At 41.5% G+C, this 21,867-nt stretch overlaps 2 long non-coding RNA genes across 2 annotated transcripts; one reads left to right on the forward strand and one right to left on the reverse strand.

The window, feature by feature from the left end:
• Positions 1-2,269: 2,269 nt before the first annotated feature.
• Positions 2,270-13,658, forward strand: LOC120744077. The gene is made up of 3 exons (XR_005698291.1): positions 2,270-2,279; positions 6,106-6,112; positions 13,457-13,658. It is a non-coding gene; the product is annotated as an uncharacterized LOC120744077 (long non-coding RNA).
• Positions 4,111-19,533, reverse strand: LOC120744078. The gene is made up of 3 exons (XR_005698292.1): positions 19,523-19,533; positions 11,675-11,681; positions 4,111-4,628 (listed from the first exon to the last, which is right to left on the reverse strand). It is a non-coding gene; the product is annotated as an uncharacterized LOC120744078 (long non-coding RNA).
• Between the last annotated feature and the right edge of the window lie 2,334 nt (positions 19,534-21,867).

Below are 21,867 nucleotides of genomic sequence, written 5' to 3' on the forward strand. Positions count from 1 at the left end.
CTCATACAGAGAATTGACATCTGCATATTTAAGAAACCCGCAGCTTTACCAAGCATCATAATTCTCAGCTCATTCTTTTTAGCTGTTTTGGTTTATTGTGACAAATCAATCAACCAATAACCAAAAAGTTGTTGATATGAAACAAAATGAGACATTTTCATTACACTTCTCTTAACTACTGCTTTGAACGTGGAAATGCGTTTTTGTAACTGCAGGGGGTAAAAAGAAAAAGAGGCCTATAAAAGAATAATGGCACCAAAAAGCATCACCCATGGACCGAGACAGTTGTTGTGCTTCACTATCACCGTGAGGTTAAAAAACATTTTCCAAGTCATATATTATCTCCACTTTAAGTTTTGTTTTCTTGCTTCTAGAAGTAATATGTGACAGCGCCTTTTAATAGGACACAAACAATAAAAAAAAACCCACTGCTGTTATCTTTTAAAGCTCAAAGCATCCTTGACTGTCCTCGACAGCGACAAGACAGATTTTTTTCCATCCTGCTTTTCTCTTTGATTTTTCACTGTCCTTGCCTTTAGTTTGGTGAGATGGTCACATAAGCAGCTCAGTGTGATTGTGAATGCAAATGACGGTGCTCTATAAACACTATTTATGTTGCGCTTTTGTGTGTGTGTGCGCGCGCGTGTGCAATCAACAAAAATCTCAAGTGTATATATATGCACAGATCATTACATTTACTCACACGGCAGGCGCGGCATAGGAGAAGAATAGAGAAAAGAATAAGACCTTGAGTCAGAGAGAGAATAAGAAAGAATAAAAAGATGAATTTTGAAGGTGGATTTGATTCCCTCAGACAACTCCAAGGAGACTGACACAGGTGGAATATGAATGAGCGACTGTGTGTAAAGGTGTGCGCACGTAAGTGTGTGCGAGGAGCGGGGAGGCAAGCAGAGCCAGTGGTGGTAGAGAGACTCAGAGAGTGAAAGGAGGAGACGCTGAGAGAGAAATGTCAGTGAGTAAGAGAGCGAGGAGAAAAAAAACATGGTGAGGGGGGAAAAAAGAGGACGGAGAGGTAAAGAGCCTGAAAGGAAAAAAACATCCTGATGGAAGTCGGGAGAGACTGCTAAGCTAATCACAGAAGACAATAAGGAAATTATAGATAAGAAGTAAAGAAAGAGTGACATTAAAGAGAAGGGAGAATTAGGAGAAAGAATTAGACGCTAAAAAAATAGACGGAATGATTAATACACCTCAAAACAACTTATTAAATTAGCAATGATGTTCTCCAACAGTGCTGGTTGTTTGGGCAGAAATCCTAAAAATAGATTGACCATAAACGGTCTTTGTAGCCTTTCTTTCACACTGGTTATGTTAAGAAGTCAAGTTTCTGTCATCTCTGAATAGAAATGTAAAATGTAAAACGGCATAATGGAGATCAAATCTGATATAATTGCATCAGATGAAGAGGATGAGCCACAGCTAAATGGAGCGGACGAAAGCAAAACCGGTCGCTTAATGGAGAAACGATGAGGGAGAAAAGGGAGAGGATGGTGAAAGGCGAGGAAAACACGAGGAGGGTCAAAAAAGAAGAGAAACGTGTGGGAAGGTGACAAGAGGACAAAACAGAAAGACGGTGTGAGAAAAGGCAGCCAGATGAGCACAAGAACAGGAGGTAGATAGAGAGAGAGAGAGGGAGTGAAATACTAGGCAGACAATCAGGAATAAGGTGAGACTGACAGATCGACGGGAGGGAAGATGGTCTGGGGATAAAACTGGTCTCAGAGATCATTTGACGGGAGATCAAAAAAGTAGGTGATGAGGAGCGAAACGGCGCAGATGAACAGACGGGGAAGATGAATGCAGGCGAGAAGTAAAGATGATGAGATAAAAGAAAGACGGGATGGGGGGGGGGCAGCGATGGAAGACTTAAGTACCTGTGGTGTCACCTTTGTTCGTGCATGACGCCACCTCTCTGCAATAATATGATTGGAGACAGAGCAGGCTGATTCAAATCCCCAGATTTCACCTGTACTATATATAGCTGCACGATGTTTTGTTTTTAACAGCATTTCAGCTTCATTAAAGGCTCAGCTATGCCGTGCAGGACACAAAGTGAGATGCGCAAGAAAGCTTACACTACTCAAGACTGAGCGGAGGCAAAATTTTTCACCTTATATAACAAAGTTATGGGCCATAAATCTGTGATAAAACTTTAAACAACTCAGTCGAAATCTTCTCAGAGACAGACAACCATCCTTGCTCACATCCTCACTCTTGCGGCCAGTTCAGGATCGCCAATTAAATTAAACTAACGTTTTGTGTCTTTGGGCCGTGGGAGGAAGCCAGAGTGCCTGGAGGGAGCCCATGCAGGCACAGGGAGAACATCCGTTTCAACCGACAGGACATTTTTTGTGTGAAGTTTGGATTACCATATCAAATGTTTGGAGGCAGAGCATCTGCATTCTGGGTACTACAGAGTAAGACTTGGCAAAACTGAAGAGAAAGAATCAAGCAGCTACCACAGAGAGTATGGCTGGGGGACCTCACTCAATCTACAACACGGCTGTTCAATTAAAATTTAAGGAGGTCTAGTTAGAGAAAATGTCCTAAAAGAAAGGTCTGGAATGTCCTTGTGCAGGCTGGAGCCCATCATAGCTGTCATAGGGTGAGAGAGACATAGTGCACCCTGGACAGGTATGTCGAAGCAGTAACACAGAGACAGAAAACCATTTGCATTGACAATTACGGTTCATTTAGAATCACCAATTAAACTAAACCTCATTCATGTGTATGGACTGTGGCAGGAAACCGGAGAACCCACACAGACATGGGCAAACTCCACCGAAAGGCCCACGTGGAGAGGGCGGTGCAGCCTCAGGATTCAAACCCAGAACCTTACTGTGAGGTGACAGTGCTAAACACTGCATCACAGCAGCAACCTTCTTAACTACATATCACGTGTACGCCTCTTTTCTCTCTGCCTTTTCCCTGACTTCTTTGAAGCCCTACATCTCGACTGCTTGCTGAGTCTTCTGTTTTCACACGTGCTCTGAAAAAATGATTTGATTGGCAAAGTACAGTCACATGGGATGAATTACAATGCAATGTGTGTTTCCTGTGGTCTGAGTCCGGATCCAGACCATGACCTGATGACTGAGGATCTACAGCAGGGATGTTTGCTTAAATGGAATAGATACGAATAAATAAAATTGGAAGTAACATTTTGGCACAATGATTACAAAATGTGACAAATATCTGCTGTTACTGCCTATTTTGTCAGAAATCTAATGTTTATTTGGTCCTGTAGATACTGGATAACAATTAGTTTTACACTATTTAGCGTTCCATACTTTTTAACATATAGTAACTTGACTTAGGAATGCATGTACTCTTTGCATAATTTTGATTTTTAGGAGAAGAAAAAAATGTAAGAAAGTAAGTCAGCTGGAATTACATATGCTGCGTTGACATGGCAGTGGCCGAGTCTTTGACACATTCCTTTCACACCATCGTGAAGGTGTGAAGAATATGCCAATACCAGCAGATATCAACACATGTTTGCAAAAGCTGAAAAGCCCAGGCAAAATGGATATTCATATTTATTAGGGAGCATAAATCCTCTGTGGTTCATATCTGGCTTCTGTTAATGGCAGCATTTTATACATAAATAACCAACAGGAAGTTTAGTGCTGATTAGTTTGTCTGCCTTTAGAGGAAAAAAGGGTTTCCTGTTATAAAATGTACAATTTGAGATTTTTCCGGATTTTCTTCGATCCAGAGGTTTTTCTTTTTTATGTGGTGTTTTATAGGAGGCAAGTTTTCTGACCCGGAGGCCTGCAAAATCCATTCAGTATCCTTAATAAGATTTCAAAAATCCATGGTCATCAATCTTAAAACGAGCCTGCCTTTATAAATTTTAGAAAAATTGACTTTTTGAAAGTGCAGCGAACAGCAGGTGAAGAGAGAAGGTGTTCACCTCTGCAGACACACAACGGAGTGGTTCATCACTCTTCTTGCAGATTAAATTTAGAGGACAGCTGAGGAAAGACTTCTCTTACTTCCCATTTATTTAACATTTGCTGAGGACGATTTCTGCTGATAACTATATGATTATGAGCCACTCCTGACAGTCTGGCCTGTCTGCGCAGTAACAGACCTCCAGGACATCCTGTCTGAAGGTACTGAGTGAAGGTCACATATTACAACCCACAAAACTCAGCTCAGTCACGTTAATGTGTTGAAGCCAGGAAGTAGTGACTCAAGAAGTGCTGACAGCTGTGTGGGCGGAAGAGCTGTGTACGAGCTCAGGCAAAATAGTAACATAAATCCCCCAAATGCCCTTTAGCAGCGTGCCTGATATTTGCCGCTGACATCGAGTTAATGTTTACAGTGTTGTTTGCCTGTCAGTTATAAGGACATCTCAAAAACTTGTTTATAGATTACTGCTGGGAACTCTGGGAATGTGCCGCACAACAGTTTGCTAAGATGAAGGAATAGTTGAAGGGATTTTGTTGAGTTTTCTCATTATCTCACGAACAGCTGGATTACACAAAAATTAGCCTGTTCCTGAATAATAAAAATAATTAAAGCTGCAAGCAGCGTTATGAGGGCCCTCGCACCCCCGGCGCATCGAGCCACGCCCAACACCTAAAACCAGCATGTCCGAACTGATGTCACATTGATGGAATTCATGCATTTAACCACCAGCCAACATTTTCATCTCATTCAATCATGATTATAGTCGTCCCACTAGGTGGCGCTCTAACCATTACTGACAAATGGCATAAATAACATTTCCGAGCTCGAGTCTCATCGCGCCTACGACCTTTGGGAGAGATTGAACGTTGTGTTTTTGAGTGACAGCAGATTATTGCTTTTTGGCGAGTGATTGAAACTCCACGTGCCGCCATGACCACCCCGTTTCCCTGAACGTAAAAAGCTTCGCAATTTAACATCACAAAGGTCTTTAGATTCCATGCACTGGAGATCGTGTCAATCAGATGAAATCCTTTGGAGGAGTTCGTCAAAGCACGGTGCCTGAAAAGAGGGGAAAATGTCGTCAAAATTACATATTAATTTTAAAATGGCTGACTTCCTGTTGGATTTGGGATATTGCTCCAAGAGACTTTTTTGTACATCTTGATATCTTCTATAAGCTTACCAGGTTTCAGACTCATAGATAAAACACAGAGCAGGGGCTGATGTTTTGAAATTCTTTAGGGGGCGCTGTGGAGTCATTTTGCGCTATTCAATGAAAATAATCACATAACAAGAAAGCCTTCATCACATTGGAGGTGTGGGCCAAATTTCAAGACATTTTAAACTTTCCAGGCCCCTCAAAAGCTACTTCATCTTTCATGGTGAACCGCGTTGCCACCAGGGTGCGCCGTTCAGTTTAAAGTCACAAATTTTCGCACTGAAGCATCACGAGGGACTGATGGTGATATTCATCGCTTTTGAGGTGGCCATGATGAACCTGTGAAAATCAGTATATCAAAGTGAAAGACATGGCATTTCCTGTTCCCACTAGGTGGCGCTGTGCTTATTCCTGAGAATGGGCATATCAATCTGTTCAGGGCGGGTCTGTCATCACGCCTGTAAAGTTTCATACTGATCAGTCTGGATTTCTTTGAGTTATACTAATTTGTTTCTTCAAGGCGAGACATCAATGTTCGCCATGTTGCTGGGGTCACACCCTTTCGCGAAAAGTCACAGTTTTCACTGTAAAACAAGACCAACTCCTTAAGGCTTTCCTAGAGAAATTTGAGGTTGCAGATGTCACCCATCACAATACTGTACCCCAAAGTGTAAAACATGACATTTCCTGTTCCCACTAGGTGGCACTCTCCCTGATGTCAATTGTGGCAGTTGAAATTTGTTCGGGGCTGGAGCCTGATCATATGTGTGGTCTTTGGTCCAGGTCGGACAATGTATGACAGAATGAGAGGCAATAAATATTTTTTTTCGAAATTCGTCGTGGCCCCACAGCCTCACCGTATCCTGAAAACTCAAAAGTTCCGCAATTTAACATGGCCCAAGTGTGTAGTTGACACTAGCTGACACTGACCAAATATGAAGGTTATGAAATCAAAACCCAAGAAGGAGTTCGCAAAAGTTCGAGGCATGGAAATGGGAAAATTGGAGCCAAAATGTCACCTTCACTTCTAAATTGACTGACTTTTTTGTTCGTCTTGGCATGGTACACATTTGTGCCAGATTTCATACATGTAGCTCACACGATGTGTTCGTAGGGCTGCATTTAACAACGCATAGGTGGCGCTCTAGAGCCATTTCCCAGTGCTCATATGTAAAACCATTAAAATACAAAATTTTTCACCAGACCTGGCATGTGTGCAAAATTTCATAAGTTTTTGAGCATGTTTAGGCCTTCAAAAAGGCCCTTGTTTTGCCTGAATGGTGATGATGATGATGAAGAGGAAGAAGAAGAGGAAGAAGAAGAAGAGGAAGAAGAAGAAGAAACGGAGCAGATACAATAGGGCCTTCGCACTCTCAGTGCTCGGGCCCTAAATATTGTAAAATTAGTCATGTGTTACTGTAAGTAGCAGATTAAGCTCATTAAGCACCCTTGGAAGTGGTTCAGGTTAGCTTTCAAATCTATTATAACATCCAGTAACTATTTTTCAACTACTGCTAATCGCTTCATCCGCTGCAACAGTTTATCTACTATTTCTCAAACATCCTCACTGCCTCGTCTAGCTTCAAGTCCCACGTACAAGGTGAAGTACAAAACAGGTCTGTTATTGTGCCTTTAAAATGAAAAACTGATTTAAATGTGCCCCCTATTGAGATTATATCCATAGGTCTCAGTCACAGGGGCCTATAGACCAGTTGGTGAGTGCCTGGCAACCAGCAGTCACGGCAGAAAAATGAGCTTTCCCAAATCAATGTCAAGCAGTTTTTAGTGGTTGTTGGCAGCTGTTAAATCAGTTATTAAAGCCCCAATCACACAGGCCTCGAGATGGGTCTGTGAGCTGCTAGTAACCACCAGTCACTAGGGAAAAATGTCTTTCCCACCTGGTTGGCCAGCGGTTGCGGTAGGTTGTTTGCTGTCTCTTGCTGAAGGTGGTTGCAAAGATGAGGATAAAGCAGCACCAAAATCTTCCATGAGATGATGCTCATGCTTTGGTTGCTCATAGTTGTAAGACCCAGTTAGTCTACAAACACTTGCTAAGTGGTGGAGAAACTGTTTAAACTGCAAATAGAGACTGGTTGCCTCTGAAGTGAAAGCCCCATAGTTTAAATCGCACTGCTTTCAGTGGTAAAGGCTTTTACTTCAAAGGTAAATGTTTTTCATTTTTGGTTTGTGTTGCATGTTTTCAACATTCAGATGACTCTGTGGTTAGCTAGTGAGTGTTTACACGCAACTTGGCATCTTCCATGCAAACTACCGCCGCACCCGGCAACACCCTCCTTACCTAGCGACAGTCAGCAACTGTCTGCAACCCGCAGGGTAGTATACATTTTTCCCTGGTGACCAAGGGTTTCCAGGTGGTCACCAGCTGATCTCTACACCTGTGTGCTATAACGCTTTGTGGCTCCTGCTATGTTTGGATCACTCCCAGTGGATCTCCGATCCTTTCCTTCAACTTGAGCTACATTTTTAGGGACGACAACAAAGTCACGAGGCAATGAGCAACGTTTATGTTAGTGTGGACAAAAAAACCAGAAACCCTTTCTATGTTGTCAGTGTGCTTTGATAGTGTGCACAGTAGCATGTGCCATAGTTGTTATTTGTGCAAGATACCTTTCCTCAGATATCTGAAGATTGCGTTACTCGGGGGGAGGTGGTATTAAAATATGTAACCCAGCCTTTAATGCTGTCCTCTTATTATTCAGTCAGTTTAGCCCACTCTGTAGAGAAAATTGTTTCCGCAGTCTACTGCAGCCGGTGCCGCTACTTGCAAGCCATGACTTTTTATAAAAATCTTTCTTTGGTATTTTTTTTTTTACACTTCTTCTACTTTGCGATGAACTCCAAAGTGGTTCAGTTTCCCATTCAAGCCAACTTTTAAGCCAATCAGCTTATTGTACGTGAAGGATTCTCTGTAACCTCCACACTGTTTGAATGCCTATAATCCTTCAGCATAGCCAAAGAGCAACAGGACCAGAAAAAAATACATAAGCATGAATTCGACTTATTCTGGAGAAAAACCTTGTCATGTAAAGCCCAGTAAATGTCTCACAAAAAAATAAAAACCTGATGAGCATGCTCCTGATCAGTTTGTGCCTCCTCCACATTGCAACAGTACACGCATTTCACTGCTTGTATCAAGAACTGCAGCTGCAAAACAGAACAGCCTGCTCACATTAATTGTCATTAAGAAGCTGTAATCTAAATGCCGTCTATGATCGGTAGCGGCGAAATGTGTTGACTCACATAAAGTGACAAAGCAGTGTTCTTAATGAAAAAGGAAGCTGCACTCATGTCAGTCTCTTTCCTTAAAGGGAGTCCCTTTGTTTCCTTTATAGCAAAGAACCGCAGACCAGCCACACAGATTAACATCAAGGTGTTGTTGTGGCTTAAAAATGTCACCTCCAGCTGTTATCTAATGCTGCCCTTTGGCGCTGCCAATGCACAGAACCCACTTTAAATTTGAACAAATTATGCAGACCACTTCCACTCATTAAAGTTTGCCAGTTTTTTCGATAACAGTGAGAAACCTGGTGGTGTGGGTGGGACTAAGATAGATCATCGTTCCCTGTAATGACAAAACACAGCACCTATTTCCGCTGTGCATTTTTAGCAATTTACCTTTTGCTAGGTGGATGAATTAATTTTAGCTGGAAGTCGGATCCCTGAAAACAAACTATTATAGTCTCAGAGTGAACTGAGCACTCAAGACTCAAAGAAAAAAAGTGAAGGGACACAGATAGGAAGCAGAATGGAAGAGAGACAGGGGAAGGGGAGAAGAAAGGAGGAGAAGTGAGGGAAAGTGAGTGCTGCACAGTGTTAAAGAACACACCTGGTTTGTGTATTGGTGATCGACTAGTATCATTGGTGTGTGGGAACAGAAAAAAAATGAGGATGGACAGCACGGTGGGGTGGGGGTGTAGGGACCGAGGGTGGAGGGGGGGAAGCAAGAGAGGAGGGCGAGTAAAGGGAGTAACGGTCGTCTCCATGGTGAAGTACTGGTCACCATGGTTACCCACAGAGCCCGGGTCAGCGGCTCCAGGAATGTGCATGCTGTTTGCACACACACACACACACACACACACACACACACACCATTATTTTCTCCCCTTATGTCTTCTGTGTGACTTATATGTTTGCGTGTGTTCGTGTGTGTGTGCATTAGTGTGTGTGTGTGTGTGTGTGTGTGTGTGATGACGGATGAGTCCTGTTGTCAGAGTCACAGAGGGGTGTGAATGTCTACACTTCAGGGGGTAGGAGAAGAGGTGTGTGTTTTCAGTGTGTGCTAAAATGAGACAGGGGCGCTGAGTGTGTGTGATATTTTATCTGTTTAGCTTCCTGTTGGGGATACTGATACATGTTTGCATCCTATGTGTTGCCGTGCGTGTGGTTTGTTTGTGTAGGTGTGTGTGGCTGGGTCAGATAAGTTCATAGCAAGGAGGGGTGATGAGACTTCTTTGACTCAACTGATGCTGCCACATGCAGATGCCTGGCTGTTTGTGTGTGTGTGTGTGTGTGTGTGTGTGTGTGTGTGTGTGTGTGTGTGTGTGTGTGTGTGTGTGTGTGTTTGTGTGTGTGTGTGTGTGTGTGTGTGTGTGAGTGTGTAACACAGCAAGGAGCGTGAGTTAACCAACGTGCACTGGTGGGCTGCCATTTCTGTATCAAAAAACATCCCCATCTTCTTGCAAGCAGAGGTTTAGCACACACAGAAACGCACACACACACACACACACACAAATGTTTCCGCCTCCAGACACGCTCACCCGAGCACAAAATCAGAAGTTCAAGCAAGAAATTCACTCACTATTTTCCCAGCGTCCTTCCACTACATTTAGGCAATGCACGTGGTTACCACGACACGCAGGCATGCCACAAACATGCTCTTACATGCTTTAATGTATTTAGATGCATGGGGCTGATCTGTGTCTCCTACTGGAACCAGTGTGCCACCAGTTTTAGGAAAACTAAAATATCTTCCAGCAGACTGAGTATTTGTACCTTGCTTACAGTATTTTAATGTGAGCTTGCTTGGGTTTCAGATCAAATCTTTTGATTTTCCACATCTCCACGCTTCCAATTTTTTGTTTTAGAAAATGCTGCTTTTACTTCTTTTACATATAGCATGAATGATACTTTTAGGATTCATTACACAGAGACTTTCAAAAATGCTGAGTTTTAGTTTGAAAACTGCAGGATTGTGTTTAAATTCGGAGAGACAGAAACTGAGACTTTCATGCACAGAGATGTCAGCCTTTTGTGATTTTTCTATTTTTCGTTATGAAGTTATTCCCTTCCCATTGGCTTTCTTTTCTCAGTTCTCCTTTAGATTAATATATATTGCTGCTTTTTCTTTGTGACAACCTTGAACTCCTTTGTGTTACTGTCTTGGTGTTTGCCATTGTACTTTTTGTAGTACTGTTGCAAGCAACATCTTCCTCTTTGTTATGGCACATTCATGTATCTGTTTACCAGCGTGTCAGCGGCCTATAGATGGAGATGATTTCTGAAAATGTGCTAAAACACTTGTCTCTTGCAATGACAACAATCTTGCGAAATTGTTTTCAACTTGGATGTGACATTAGGTAAGAACATGGCCTTTCCTCTAACACTCAGGCTAAACCATTTTAATGATCTATAAGACTAAATTTACCATCCATGCAGCTGTTTTGTTTTGTAAGTAAGGTTTATTTATAAGGTGCTATTCAGAGACATACAGCTTAGTAACTGTACAAGCAAAATAACAAAAGCTAGGAATAATTTCAATGAAATATCTGTATTTGTACTGATTGTGTCCTAAAAACCTGAGCAAGTTATCTGGGGCTAGAAGTTCTATACACGTTGCATTAATTTAGTTTTGTTTAAAAGCAGCAACATTAATATGTATCAACCTGCTGTACAAATAAATAACACACAATATAACAGACAAAACCCAGTTAAAACACTAAATAAAAATAGAATTAAAAAAAAATACAACTGTTTATCCTCCTGAAAACTGAAGAAAAAAAAAGAGGATTTTTTTCAGTTTAACTTTTTTGTCCACTACAGAGGACACAATGAATAGGCTGCGTCTCAGGAGGATATAATAGTAATTGTATAATTAGCTAGCCAAGAGCTAACAATTTTAGACCATTAGTCTTAGTTTTATATGACTGTCATGGTGGCAAATTAGCAGCAGTTGATTATTTTTGTAATTTCCAGTCATTACATTGAATGTTTAGCATGCATTGAGAATTAATTGCTCAGCTTAAGCATGTATGATAAAGGTTTATCAGTTGAGTGGTCAATGGACAATAGGACCGCTGGTGGAGACCCGGGGGAATCAATCAAATTATTGCAGTGTGATGTCTTTCATGGGAACATCACTGGAACCACATTTTCTGGATAACAGTGTCCATTAAGAAATTTTTTTTGAATTGAGCATTGAAAGGAAATATTTCTTTATAAAAAGTTTTGTATTTCCATAATCTGTTTCTGTGGCCTGAATATAACCTGCTAGCTGTGGAGTTTTCTCCGTCACTGCTGTTGCTGATTGAATTCTGTCTGAATTCAGTTTGAATGAACCAGCACACTGTGTGGATTTCTCCATCAGCTGACACAGAGGTCACACAGAGTTGACTTTGGATAACAAACGGATGACACTTCTGCTTCACTTGCTGGATGGCCAGTGGAATATTTTAACTAACTACTGCTTCAGCTCTGCTGCCATGACGACAAATACAGGAAATCTTTCTTTCCTCGTGTGAGAATGCTTGCATTTATATGAGATTTTCACTTATTAACCTCCTTTAAACATTCTGTCTTTCCACTCTACTTCAGTGAAGCTATTTTGTTTTAGGTCCTAACTTTCAGAATGAGTACATTGCATCTTTAGCAGTTTTTAAACAATGTAAGGGGAGTCACGTACTGTTAAAATTCACCATATGAAGGTAAAAAGCTGCATGTTGTAGGTCTGAAAAGAAACAATGATAAGCAGTAGGATGTCGTAAGCATGCAAAAATGTTACAAAGACATCCACCCAGCTGAAGAGTGCCTGATGAGCACTTTACTGCCTCACAGAGGAGACTGTCCCTTTAATAAATGATCTTGCTATGTTCTGTCCATGCACTGAAAACTAACAAGTTTCATGACCTGGGGGGAAAGCAGACCTATTGAAAACGCTCTTTAAAAGGTCATACATTTACAGACATCAGCAGAGGGAGTGGGGCAGGTTCCCTAGTTCTGCGATAGTCTTATGTGGGTCTGAGGTATTTTGAAGGTCATTGACAATGCACAGCATGCCTCGTTGAGCCAGCCAGAGTAATACGAGTTCTCAACCCGCTACCCTTTACCACTCTGACAGAAGATTCAGGAGGGATTTCGACTCCAGTAAGTGTTGCATTGTTCAGGCACTTTCACCCCCATTTTCACACATCAAAACCTCAGATTTATTTGAGCACTAAAATGTTTCAAAAGAAACCAAAGATAGAAAAGAAATGTGTTCCCAGTGAACAATTTAACTCCCGTTGCTTGTTTGAGGAAGAGCTAAGATTTTTTTTCTGTTCCTGTATCTTTTCCACTTTATGTGTAGTAATAACTCTGGCTTCAATTTTGCCATTTTATTATTCAATTCATATGTTAGCTTTTCACTGTGTAAAGTCCTATATGCAGGTACCACATTGCAGAAAGGCACAGAAAACAAGAAATTGTGGAGAAAAAATAGGTGGACTTAGATTCTTTAAATTACATTTAAGCCCATAATTATTCATACCCCTGGCAAATTTTGACTTAAAGTTACTTTTATTCAATCAGCAAGTTGTTTTTTTTTTTACTGGAAATGACATAAGTGCCATAGGTGTCTCCCAAAAGATAATAAGACGATGTACGAGAGGCATTATTGTCATAATGGGCATTATTCACATTTGAGCAAAAAGTGTCACATCCAGAATTATTCATACCCTTCACAAACTGTCACAATCTCTGGGAAAATCCAAAGTTCTACATCATTCCAAATAGTCCAAGCTTTTCTAAAGCATCCTAATTACCCTGATTAATTGGGAACAGTTGTTTTAATCAACTCAACAGGTGAAAAACAGCAGCTCTCTGCAGTTGGTTTATGGACAGTCATGGCTAAGACAAAGGAGCTGAGTGAGGTCCTGCGGCTGCACATTGTGGCTGCTCACAAGACAGGAAAGGCCCTACAGTGCAAAGTATTATTCAAAAAAACAAGATGTTCTGCACTGTGGAAAATCTCAGAGGATGTGGTCGAAAGCCAAAAGTGACACCTGTGCTGGCCAGGAGGATAGTGAGAGAGGTGAAAAAGAATCCAAGGATCACCACCAAGGCCATCCTGGTGAATCCAGACAGTCCAATGGACACTGCACACTGCTGGGTTCCACGGATGCAGACCAAGGAGGACGCCATTCTCCAGATAAGGCACACAAAAGCTCGCTTGGCCTTTGCAAATGCTCATCTGGACAAAGAAGAAGACTTCTGGTCTTCTGTGTTATGGTCAGATGAAACAGAAATTGAATTGTGTGGTCACAATGACGTTTCCTTCATTTGGCGTTTAAAAAAAGGAGAAGCCTTCAACCCAAAGAACACCATCCCACTGTCAAACATGGTGGCGGGAACCTAATGCTTTGGGGGTGTTTTTCAGCCAATGGACCAGAGAACCTAATCACAGTAAATGGCAACATGAAAAAAGAACAATACATGAAGATTCTCAACACCAACATCAGGCAGTCTGCAGAGAAACTTGGCCTTGTGCACCAGTGGACATTTCAGCACGACAATGAGCCAAAACACCCCACAAAAGTGGTGAAGAAATGGTTAGCAGACAAAAACATTAACGTTTTGCAGTGGCCCAGCCAGAGTCCTGATTTGAATCCAATTGAGAATCTGTGGAGGGAGCTAGAGATCAGGGTGATGGCAAGAAGACCCTCCAACCTGAAAGATTTGGAGCTCATTGCTAAAGATGAATGGGCAAAAATGCCCGTGGAGACATGCAAAGCTCTTCTCCAATTATAGGAAGCATTTGATTGCTGTAATAGCCAATAGAGGCTTTTCTATTGATTATGGCGAAGGGTATGAATATCTCTGGACATGACACTTTTTGCTCAAATGTACATAAAAGCTGAGAAATGTTTTTTTTCCACAATGATGCCTCTTGTACATGTTTTGGGAGATGCCTGTGTCATGTCCGGTCAGAAAAAACTTGCTGGATGAATAAAAATAACTTTATGTCAAAATTTTTCACTTGAATTCTTAGATCTGTTATTGTTTTATACTTAAAAATATATTTGACGAAATAGTTTGATCAGTTGAAAGTCAGTAAGTCCCATGAGCTACCTCAATTAATGTTGACCACAGCTCCATTAAAACATCTGAATCCTTGATTGGAAAGTTAGTGTAACTTCAGATGAGAACAGAATTTGTTCGGGTTTTTATGGAAAATTCAGGGTGTACAAAAAAGAAACGCTTGATTTCAAAAGGCTATATTTTTCTAAAGTAGAAGGTTGTGGTAAATTTTTAAATACTTGACTGAATATAGGTTTTACATACAAAACTTACAATTTTCACAAGGTCTCGTTGTGTCCTCCTCTGGATGCATGGCGTATGTACGTACCATAGTTAAAGTCATCCCATACTTCTGTAAGTATTTCGGGAGTCACTGCAGCCACGGCTCTTGTTATGCTACCTAGTGGCAACCAAGTGAAACTCAGAAATGAGCTCTTTCTAAACGGCTGCAAAATTAAAGCACTTTGAAATCAGATTATTCTTTTTGACTCACCCTTTATTTCACATTTACCTGAAATTGCTCAACCCTATTTCTGTTTATGTATTAAATGCATTATTAGGTAAGCTGACAGCAGTGCACATGGCACGCTTTACCTCGCTGATTATCATTTCAAACAGTAAAACTGCATCTAATTAGTTACTGTGCAGATTTACAGCACAGGGTTGCTGCTACAGCAGTTTTTTTTTTTTTTTTTAAACAGCTTGTCTTGATCTTGACCTTGGCCCAGCTGTGACACGCGACTCTGTGGCCCTGCGAATGACCTTTAACCTTTTTGACATCATTCATTATAAGACTCTACCCGTTGTGCGTTTTGTGAAAGGCCTTTGAAAAGGATCTGAATGGACCTCCTACTTCACCTTTATTGTCGCTCTATTCAGTCTTGATGTGGGCTCCCAATGGTGCATCGGGCGCCATCTGTGAATACAGTAGCTCACTCTGCATGATAGACACTGGAAAGCGTTAAATACATCAACGTGGACAACAACAGTATTCCCGAAGAAGCTTCGGTGAGGGTACAATGCCACTTGAGGCCCCTTCAATTAAATCTCAGACAAGAAACTGAAATATAGTGTCTCTTGTGGCGCCAAGATGGCCCCTCTGTCAGTATTTTTTTGTTCGTGTGTGCGTGTGGGGGGGGGGGTCACGTTGCCTGCCTTTAATGACAGATCGTATAAAGCGTTCAACAAAATTCTTTAATACCACAGAAAAGTCAGGAATTTAAGTAGCATTTCATCGATGGCCATTACCTGTTCTGAAAGAAAGAAAGAAAAAATGTCATGATTAGTTTCAGTCGATCAAAAGTTTTAATGCTTACGCCGCTCGAGGTGTCACCTTCATCTGGATTGTTTGCCTTCATGGGGGAGACGCTTTTAGCTGTATGCACAGTGGTACAAAAGAGCAAAATGGCCGTGTTAATTTAGTCTATTTATTCTCACGGTGTTTGGCTGAGCTGATGATGACAACGCTGAGTGCCCAGAGTTAGCTCTTTTCTGTTTCTGTCACACTTGGTTTGCCTTTGTTTTGACTGTAAAAAGCTGGTACAGAGTGATATATTTGATCAATGAGATTGCTTTACTTCAGCGTGTCTCACCTTTCTAAAAAAATTATACTTCAGACGAAAGAGTGTGTATTTTGATCTTTTTTTCCCCTTGTGCAGCAGCCTGCTGTGTTTGAGGTAAACAACATTCCAGTCCATTTTCAGCCCTGGGAGGAGGGCATGAACCATTAGCTTCCAGAAGCCAGCCTGTTCCCTACTGTCTGTTGTCCTGAGAGGAGAGAGCTGGCTGGCAGGCAGGCAGGCAGGATAGCTGGCTTCCTGGTTCATTGGCTGGATGGCTGGCTGTTACACTCTGGTGGGCAAAGATGCCAAAAAAGTGGGCATGAAAAAGCCTCCAGGGGCTTGAGAATAACAGATGATACAAAACAGATACAAAAAAAGAAAGAGAGAGAGAGAGAGACTACTAATTTAGATGCAATTGTGAGTTTTAGGTTTTGTGTGAAATTTAAAGCTGCATACATAAACAAGACAGAGTGAAGAGTGTCTTCAGGAAGCAATGACTCATGAATCTCAGCTCCACAAATCAACCCAAGATGCAAAGACGGTCTGAAAGCTGTGATATATGCTTTGAAAATAGCAGTGTCATTTGTATCTGCGCCTTAATGAAAACAAGATTGCGCTGTATTACAAGGCCATTTTGTTTTCTTTTTTGTCACACATCACTTGTCCTTGGCTGCATTAATGTAGAGTCTCATAAATTGCACTTTTTAAACAACTGGCAGAGGAAGCTTAAGATTTCAAGGTAATGCGTTGGAGAGAGGTGGGGATGAGCTGAATTTAAGCAGGCAAAGCAAGCGTGATTTTCGAGCCCGTTTATCACAGATCCAAACATTTCGTCTTGGTTTTAATTCCAATCAGAATCTTTTTCTATATGTTTTGACATTTAGCTCTACTGTTTGTTTCCCTGCTAACACAGTCACACTTTGTGAGTCGGTGATCTAATGTTTTTGGTCTCTTATTTGGAGGAATTGTGCCAGAGCACCTCTGATATTTCCAACACAACTGCAAGAGCCATTTCAGCTAAAGTACCGGGAGAATTACACCGTAGCGGAAGCACAGAGACCAATTAGCCCCTTGACCACACACAACAAACACACACTTCTGGAGTCATCCAGGTCTGATGCAGCATCCTCTCCGGACCCAGCTAGGTTTGGCTGCAGACACGCAGTATTTTGCTTCTTACTGTCTCCATTGTGTTGTCCCAGCCAGCTGGCACAGAGACGCAAGTTACCGAGCAACATGCGGGCCATAACTCGGGAGCTAAAATGGCTGCAGTGTAATGCTATAAAGGCCAAAGTGTGGGTAAATGAGTGCCACTCTGCATTCTGGCATGAAACTGCTCTGTTTGTAATTACAGAATTGTGGGACTTTGTGCGCTCTGGTCTAACCAGTAAAGAGCAACAAAGCATTTGAACACTGCCAAAGTCCCAGGCAGACGTTTGCTGCTTGTGCACCCCAGTGGAACTGACTCTTCTTCATGTCTGCAGTTTTTATGTTTACGTGCCAATTAAACCCATTCCAGCTGAATACGACTCCATATCTTTCCAAGTTGTTCATAAAGGGTTCTGTTTCTTAAACTTAACATTAAAATTGCCTCTCTGATATTACAAGCATCCCCTCGCTCCTGTTAAACAGCTCTGACCTGTCAGCATGGGAACACGGGACCTGTGTGGTTGAGGAGATCTAATGCGAGTTGTTCCTGTGGATGCTTGATTAGACTGGAATACGGTTAGTTTGATGTGACATATCACATCAAGGATATGTAAGGATTTAATGTTTTGTAAGATGTTTCTAAGTAGTTTTTGCTGTGTGGCACGGCACATACTGTCTTTTCCCACGGGAGGCTGCAGCTGCCGGGGAGTGAAGTTCTACATCGATGTTAAATTCTCTGCTACACGTGCCATGCGTGTGAATGCCTGGACTCAAGGTTTCCCAGCAAAATGTTGCATTACAGCATGTTGATCAGTTATGCGCTTAATCTGTGATTTTTAATATTGTGGCTGGCTGTCCACGACGGGTGAGAGTGCATCCAGGATGTATCAGTGATTCTTGGAATAACTGCAGCAGGTGATAGTACAAAACGCTTCCCTTGTGTGACCTTTTGGGTACTAAACCGAATAAAACACTGCTGTATTGTTCACAGATAAGTGCTTCCTGTCTGACAACAGAGATGGGCACTGTGGCCAAAATAGCAGATAGCAGCAGGGTAAGGTAAAGTGGCCAAACAGGCACTTTGGAGTTGAGTGCTGCTCGGGCTTCCTACTCACTGTAAGTGGAGTTTAAGATTGTTTATTCCACTGCAGAGGGAAAGACTTTCTGCTGAATATGATTACCTGCTCAAAATCACAAATTTACTGAGGCTGCCTTTAATGAAAACTCTTATCTTTAAGTTATAAGACCTACAGGAATCCACCATGCTACTTGGTATTCCTTATTATAAATTAGCTAGCAAGACAGAGAGACACAGACAATCCCCGCTACCTTTCTTTTTAAATTTGTCATCCACTCAGCATACATCAGTGTAAGAACACTTCAGCAAATTACTTAAAACCGCTGCCAGCAAATAGCATCTGTCAGAAAGTTGCGTCGTGTCTGGTTTCAGTGTGCTACTGCTGAGCCTTCTCCATCAAACACACAGATGGGGCATCACTCGCCTCCTTCTTCAAGTGCTGCTTTCTCAAAAGCTGAACTGCCGCTCTTAAGTCCCAAGGATGAGATTCTATCGAAACTGATGTTGCTCTCTTCAGAGCGTCTCATCTTCTCTCATCAAACAGCTTTTTGTGTTTGCTGTGAATAAATGACTAAGCACGGTTCATCTCACCCCAAAGTATAGATTGGACCTGCGACGTTAACGCGGGATGTTCGATCTAAAAGGTAAAAAAAAAATAATTGAAGAGTGGATTTCTTTGTTTTTTGCTCTTCTTGCAGTGCAATCACAACACAGCCAGAGAGTTTGTCTTGTTTGGTCACTACAGCAACGGGTCGGGTTACTTTATTGCATTTGCCTTTGTTTATGCCCAGTTACACAATTACCAGCCAGCCAGTGTGTATTCACTGTGAAAATGTTTCTCCAGTGGAGTGCTTTTCCCTCAGTGGTACACACCATTTTGCAGCAGTTTATTTGCTCCCATTCAATGGGAATGTCAAACTAACACAGCCCATGTGAAACCCAAATGAGCAGTGGAGTATGGAAACACTACAAAGTTCCCAACAGCAACTTAAACACCAGAGACTGACCTCTGCCACCAAATGACGCCATAGGTCACTAGTGCAACCTACTACTACAACGTTTTAAGCAACCTCTAGTTGCCTTGTGGATCATATGATCAATGCTGAACGTGTGTCTGTGTGTTTCCTTTAAATAGGCTGACTTGGAAAATGGAGCTTTCTAATGCATTTCTGTGCAAAAATGCTAGAACCATACCCCCATTTCTTTATGTTTTGAAATAGCTGCTGTTATTTACTGAAATGTGCAAACTTACATGCAAGTATATAAGGGAAAAAAAACGAGTTTGTACAATTCTAACCATCTTGAGAGTCAATATGTGGAAGGACCACCTTTATTTTTCATCACGGTCTGAACTCTTATGCAGCTTTCCTGTCGTTTCTTTAAGTAGTCTTCAGGAATAGTTCTTCAGGCTTCTTGAAAGATGTTCAAAGCTCTTCTTTGGATGTTTGCTCATTTTGTTCTGTTCTCTCTTGAGATGATCACATACTGGTTCAATAATGTTGAGGTCCGGGCTCTGGGGAGGCCAATCCATGAATGATAGTGCTCCACAAGTATGCTTTTACTGCATTGGCAGTGTTTGGGATCATTGTCATGCTGAAAAATGAAGCTGTAGTACAATCAGTTTGACTTTCTATAGAGTTTTGGATGGTGAACCAAAATCTGATCCTATTTTTCTGAGTTTGGTAATAGTAACGGAAACCATGACTAGTGTTGGGTAATGCGTTACTGTAATTAAATTACTTTTCCACTGAAAAAGTAGAGTAACTGATTACTGTTCATCTTTAGGTATTTTAATTACAGTTACTTACAATGTACTTGCGTTAAATTGTAAAATAATTAAACTTGCTGAATATCATTATTTAATTTCAATAATTTATCTTCTAAAGGTAAAAGTAAACTCTGCTGCTTTAACATCGCTGTAGTGCAGGTGCACGTGATTTCGCGCCAGTTTGCTGCATAGTCGTATTCTACAGCGGAAGCTGTCGGACTCGGCTGAAGCGAGTGGCTCTTTAATGAAATGGACATATTCCCGTCTTTTCACTTTTCTGAACCAAGCAGACAAGAACATTACAGTAATATGTAAGCTATGTCCTGGGGAGAAAAAACTATCGGCCGCTGTTAATAGCACGAGTAATCTGCTGAAGCGATTGACACGAGAGCATAGACGAACACTTCTGAGTGATCATTGTTCATCATCCATGGATAACACCGCGGCAACTCCTGCTAAGCAGGCAAAACTTGATTTTACTTCAGCAGCACAGAAAGCGTCTGAAGGTGAGCTTAAACAAATGATTGCAGGCTACATTGTGGAAGAGATGCTACTGCTGCGTACTGTAGAGTCTCCGTCTTTAAAAGAAAATTATTTATTATTTAAAGAGTTTAATTTCTATTGTTTGTCCACTCAAGGTTTATAGGGATTTTAAGAAGTATTTAGTTAAATTACTTATTGAGTAATTAAGTTACTTTTGAGACACAGTAATTAGATAAGTATTTTAAATACAATATTGATTAAGTAATTAGTAATTAGTAATTAATTACTTTTTTAAAGTAACTTACCCAACACTGACCATGACAAAGCCTCCACTGTGTTTTACAGATGGCTGCAGACACTCACTGTCGTACCACCTTCCTGACCTTCTCTGTACACGTTGGCAACAGTTTGAACCAAAACTTTCCAATTTGGATTCATCACTTCATAAGACTCGTTGTCATTGATTATCAGTCCATTTGTTGTGTAATTTGACCAACCTCAGCCTTTTCTCTTTTCCATACAGAATAACTTATACACAAGATACATTTAAAAAACTGGGTCATTCCTAAGTTGTCTGTTGTGTGTAGACACAAGACTGGTTCACTCGTTGAACGATTCCTAGGTCAGTGAAAACAGAAGTAAGCTGCTTAGAAACAAAATATAAAGAAATCAAACTGCACCATTTGAACACTGAGAGCAAAAAGAAAAAAAAAGCCAAAACTTGTTTTGTTTTTTCCTATCAATCCTTACAGCTACACTTTTAACACGATCAGTTTAGGTTGCCATAACGACTGAGCCCCGCTGAACTGCTTGGCCCCCTTTATCGCCGTGTGCAGCTATATTTAAATTAATTAGTACTGACTCATAACATGGTGGTGGTTCAGGCCATATCAAAAAAATTGGTGGGGAAGCATGTCACAGTATTTTATTATCCCTGAAATCAGCACTGGAGTGCATCTGTGGCGGTGACACTTTTCTTATGCTGCCACACAAACCAAAGCGAAATTCAAACAGCGTGCGCCGCGCCTGCTTTAATGAAACAAATGATGTAAACAGCCCAAACAAACCACTGCACATTCGCTCGTAACATGCTTGCTGTAACCAGCGTTAATCCTTTTGTACTTGTCCTTCTGTGTGTGTTTGCGTCTCTGTCTGCCACTTTCTCGATTCAATTTCTCAGCTTGAGTCTCCGCGCTGGCACGACTGTTAGCCAGACGAACCACCGCCAGAGTGGTTTACTAAAAGTAACATTTCTTCCAGCATTTTTCCCCCCGTTGCCATTCCTCCCTCCTGTTTACCCCCTGCCAGCCCCCCACCACCACCCCTCCAAGCCCCCTGCCGTCCCATCTTGAAGACAGAGTTGCGTTGCAGGCTCTGTGCTCCTAAAGAGCTGAAACTGTCGACTGGGGAAGCGGTGAAATGGAAAAATTTAATCGCA

The sequence above is a fragment of the Simochromis diagramma genome, unplaced genomic scaffold, assembly GCF_900408965.1.
Source record: "Simochromis diagramma unplaced genomic scaffold, fSimDia1.1 OVJJ01000387.1, whole genome shotgun sequence".
In the NCBI taxonomy this organism is placed as follows: Eukaryota; Metazoa; Chordata; class Actinopteri; order Cichliformes; family Cichlidae; genus Simochromis; species Simochromis diagramma.